We start from the raw sequence: 6082 nt of genomic DNA on the forward strand, positions 1-6082 counted from the left end.
ATAATAATAATAATAATAATAATAATAATATTAAAAAATTTAAATAACTAAAACTTCATTCATAATTAACAAAAAATTAAAATAATTAATAAAATCAACTAATTGATAAAAAAATTTATTAATTGTAAATATATAAATTTAAAAGATTTCAAAACGGAATAAAAAAATTCACTCATAATTTTTCAATTAAAAACAATTAATGAAAATTTTTAGAAACAAATCATGTAATTTAGTATTAGTATAAATAATAAAATCTTATTATGTTATTATTATATGTTATAATTTGATTTTATTAGTTTTATAATCTTTTATATTGAAGTCTTCAAATATAATTAGTATTATACTTAAATATGTTATAGTATGTTTTCTAAGTAAGTTCTAAAAAAATTAATATAATTATTAATTTCTTTAAATGCATAATTTATTTAAATAATTATTTTTAAGTGTTATAATTATTAATAGTTATATATATATAATATTTAAATAAAAAATTCATACAAAACTTAAATAATTAATTATATTATTTTTTATAATATATTAACTAAACATAAATTGTACATAACTAAAGCAATACGCATAATTTATATAACTGGTAATGCAAACAATCCATTAATACATTTTAATCTTCATCATTCATAATACGCATAACTTATATAAGTGGTAATACAAGCAATTCATTAATACATTTTAATCTTCATCATTCATTTATATTCATTTATAGGAAAACTTGACATTCATTTTTGGTAAATTAACCTTTCTTTTTATAGTTTTAAAAATCAGACTTCAATTTTATGTTTTTAGTTTTAATTTATGTTTAAACTAAGTAATTAATATAAGGTTATTTTAATTAAAATATTTAATACAAATACTAATAATAATAGGATTAAATAATTAATATCAAATATGATATTGAGACAATTGATTACTGATGCATAATAAAATAAAATGATTATATTACAAAATTTATGATTAAATCTTATACTTATATAATGTATTAAAATGAAATGTATATTTGTATGTCATTATTAAATTTAAACGTAGATATATTGTGCAATATAATCTCGTAAATTTCACTAATCAATTGTCTTTATGTTTTTCGAAATTCTGTTGTCATCCCATTATAAACAATAACAATATACTCTTTTTTCTTAATTTGATGTATTTAATTATTATAACTATTTATAGTTATATAAGGGAGTGATTTTAGTTTGTTTCAATAACTATTTATAGTTAAGCTTAAATATACATTTGGTCCCTATTTTTGTTAATTTTATTCAATTTGGTCCCTATTTTCATTTTATGTTCAATTAGGTCCTCATTTTTGTCAAATTATGGTCAATTTGGTCATTTTCACTAACAGTGTTTAAATATTTAACATTTTTGAATAGTACATGCCATGTGTTAGCTCCCGATTTTTTTAATTTTTTAAAATTTTTTTAAAATTTTTTAATTTTTTTTTTAAATTTTTTTAATTTCAAAAAAAATGGTCCACGTGTCAAGTCACAGTTGTGTCACGTGTCAATGCTAGTGCCACAGGTCAGTTTGTGGTAGTATTATTTCTTTTGTTCAATTTAGTCCCTATATTCGTTATTTTTGTTCAATTTAGTCTCAATTTTTGTTCAAATAAATCAATTTTGTCCCTTTCAAATTGACACTAAATTTAATATCTTTTGTACAAATTATATTAATATTTTTTCTAAAATTGACCTTTGAATTTATTATTTTTTAAATTCAATTATAAATTATTAAATTTAACTATAAATTGAATAAATTCTTATATTTAATTGCTAAATAAAATATAATTATTTAAAATATTATAAGAATATAATTATTAATTTTTTTCTAATATTTATATTCTAAAATATTTTTAAAATTGATATATAAAAATATTTTAAATATTCAAAATATTTTAAAAAAATAAACTAATATTTGTAAAATTAACATTTACATATAAAATATTTTAGATTTTAATATCTAAAATGCAATAAAAATATTAAATATTTTAAATTTAAATGTGAATTTTACAAATGTTAATATATATTTTTAAAATTTTAATAATTATATTTTAATAATATTTAAATAATTATATTCTATTTAACAATTGAATCTAAGAATTATAATCCATTAATAATTAAATACTATAAATTATAATTAAATTTAAAAATAACTAATAATAATGTCAATTTTAAAAATTAAATGGTTTTATTTTAACAAAATTTGGAACTAAATTAAAAAAAAATAAGGAATATAGAGACTAAATTGAACAAAAATAATAAATATCGGGACTAAATTGAACAAAAATAAATAATACAACTACAAACTGACACGTGGCACTAGTATTGACACGTGACACAATTGTGACTTGACACGTGGACACTTTTTTTGAAATTAAATATTTTTTAAAAAATTTAACAAAAAAATTAAAAAAATGAAAAAAAAATCAAAAAAAGTAAAAAATAAAAAAAACTAGGAACTAACACGTGGCATGTACTGTTCACAAACGTTAACTATTTAAACACCGTTAGTGAAAAGGACCAAATTGACCACAATTTGACGAAAATAAGGACCTAATTGAACATAAAACGAAAATAATGACCAAATTGAATAAAATCAACAAAAATAGGGACCGGATATATATTTAAGCCTTATAGTTATATAAGAGAGTGATTTTAGTTTGTTTCAATAACAAAATATTATGTATTATTATTTCTGATTAATTTGCTTAATTATTAATAAATTTAGAGTTTATCTAATTAAAGTCCACTAAATATTGGTTTGTTTGAGATTTTTTTATTGTATAATTTGGCCATTAACTTTTTTTTATTAAGGCTAATGGTCTTTTAGATTAAATCAACTTACGAAATCATATTGATCCCTTTTAATCTTGTATAAAAATTATTTGGTGATAATACAAGGAAATCAAATCCAACCTGGGAAGAATACAACACAACCAACCTTCACATTTAAAGCTTCAATAAAATAAATTTCAAGACAAAAACTTGCATTAATCAAAGGACATTTGAAAGCAATTATCAAAATGGGACACTTTAGCTTCTCCAGATTGCAAAGACTATTCCTATGGATCCAACAAACATCCAAGCATCAACAATAATTACATAATGTCTACCATGTGAGAACTAATCAATAAGCTTCACCATATGCATTTGCACCATCAACTCAACCATGTATATTTCTCATTTGGTCCAACTGACTACAAAGAACAAAAGCATCAATCATGTCTTCAAAAAATACTATTCATTGTTGAAGAAGTTAGAAGGTTGTAACTTTCTCGGTAATTACTGGAGCAAGTCTCACATTGTGGAAAAAGTCTAGATTAACTTCCAATTCACTATATTTGAACCTCTTTGCAGCATTGTAATAAAATCATCAATCAATAATCAAAATACCAGATTAGGAAAAAGGCTAGAAAATCCAACCAAAAAAGTAATCATATTAAAAAAATAAATAAGAGACTAATGTATTACCTCACCATGTATAATCCATGTTGTCATCTAATACAACGGTGTCATTTTCTCTTGACTCATCTACTAATGTTGTCTCTAGCTTGCCAAACTCAATATAATGACCTCTGTCTTTGTCAGAAAACATGAATGTTTCTGGAAATATTCATCATTCTTGCAAGTGAATTATCATGACTGCAAACTCGCCATAATTGAATATTTTGTTCCCATCAACATCAGCCTAAGCAATTGATAGCATAGAATCACAAATTTGTTATTGCAAATCTATATTACAATTCATAAGTCCAAGCCTAAGAACATCAAGAACACAAAAAGTAGATTACATAAGTATTATGTCATTCTCAAATATGGAATTAAGATATATAAAATTTGCAACTATGACACATTAATTGAATATGGACCTTATATTCTTGCCCTAAATGGAATTCAACCCCGCCCTAAGAATCCACTCCTTCCTTGAGAATCCACTCCTTCCTTTATTTTATAGCTAGTATTTCGACAAAGTCCTTGAGTAGTACCTATCAATGCAAATGCAATTCAAATTTGTTCGTTTGTAAAGAAAAAATGAGGCCCTGTGTGGACAAAACAGTTAAAGTGTAAATGTAGATCACAAAACAATGGTTGCATTTTTATCATCATAGTTTAAACATTTTAATTCAACATCATAAGAAACCCCATAAATAAAGAATAAAACTTTAGTATCGTCAACATGATATCTACTCGTCCAAAGGCAAAAATGGTACCCCGTCGTTGTTTTTGGAATTTAGAAAACCAACCAATAATGTGTATGAAAATGTTAGAATAAATACTTACCTCCCAAAGTTATAAAAGTATTGATTCCAGAAGCAGAAACTTTATCCAACATCCTTCCTTGACATTCTATGATCCTTAATAATCCTTCACACGACAAACGTTCATCAAATCAAAGGGTAAGCTGGACAAATGTAAAATGATAATAAGAATAATGAAGAATTGCATGGAAAAAAATAAAGAAAAAATTTAAAGTTTGACATCATAACTAAACAAATTTCAACTTTGGCATCCAAAAGAAAGAAAATAGAAAATTTGGCATATAACAAAAAAATTCAAACGGAAAAAATTCAAACTTTGGCATCCAAAAGAAAAATAAAAATAGAAACTTTGGCACTGAGAAGAAGAAAATTAAAACTCACCGCTACAACTTCTACGCTAGCTACCCTGCTTCACAGACCACCCTAGTAGCCACCACACTCCACATCTTCAACACTAAAATAATAAAAAAAGCTAAACATTTCACGAAGAAGGAAAAGAAGGACCACATAAGAAGTAAAAAAGTAAAAGATACATGAAGACACCATGTTCAACAAAAAACAAGTAACAAAAATTTAAACTTTAGTCTTTGTCCTTTCACGAAGAAAAAAAGTAAAAAAATATTAAAAAAATGAACCTTTCATGAAGAACAACATCTGAAAATGGTTCAATAAGTACTCAATTGCGGGTACACCATGTTTAACTCAAAAAAACATAAAAATAAAGCCTTTCATCAAGAACGACATAGAAAAAACGTGTTCAAGATAAGAAAAATAACCTTTGATCAAGAAGAACAACGATGCATAAAGAAGAAAGATGCATGAAGAACAGTAAAGAGGAAGAAGTAAAAAAAAAATTAACTTTTGATGAAAAAGAAGAAAGATGTATGAAGAACAACGATAAACGGAGGATAATGATGTATGAAGTTACGGAGAAGAAGGATCAACGGACAAAAAAAAAAGATGTATAAAGAAAAACATCACAAACAACAGTAGGAAGCTTGCTCCAAATGTACAGAAGGAACTACAAAAAGAAGGATAGTTCAAAAACTAACTCCAATATTTTATTAACCCTCGCTGGTGGTGGTAGAAGCTTCCTCATCAAGTCTCTACTTTGAAAAGAAAGCCAATTACATCATCTGCTTTTTGCTTTCACGCCAACTAAAATATCAATTGAGAAATCAAATGCTAAATAAAGGAGACGTGGCAAAATTTTAGATGTGAACTTTAGGGTAATATCCCTGGTAGTTTGGATTCTTAGTTTTATAATAGATACCTAAGTTCATGAGTTTGCTAAGTGGAAAAAGTAAATTGTAAGTAAATCTAGTTTTGCTATAGAAACATCTTAATTATAATTATTTTTTATTTAAAAATCTATTTTTTTCTATAAGTTATATATATATATATATATATATATATATATATATATATATATATATATATTACCTTTCACTTCCTGCATTTTATTTAAAGAAATTTTTTAGAGTTAAAAGTATAACACTTTTCATGTGATTTTACTTTCTCTAACTATAACTATATAACAATTTAACGTATTTAAATTTATACTTTTGGATTGAAAGTATTGAAATTTAATATGTACGTCATATCTGAACCTTTATCTTTATTTCATAAATTTGTTGAGTCATAATAAGTTTAAGAATACGAGTGTCTTAAACTTTATCCCTTTTCAATTTGAAATATATTTAATTATACAATAATATATATGTGTCAAATATTTACATATTTTTATTAAATTCTTTTCGTTAACTCAAATTATATATAGATATAATATTTTTTAAAAGTAAAAACTTT

Source organism: Vigna unguiculata, chromosome 2, assembly GCF_004118075.2.
Source record: "Vigna unguiculata cultivar IT97K-499-35 chromosome 2, ASM411807v1, whole genome shotgun sequence".
Classification (NCBI taxonomy): Eukaryota; Viridiplantae; Streptophyta; class Magnoliopsida; order Fabales; family Fabaceae; genus Vigna; species Vigna unguiculata.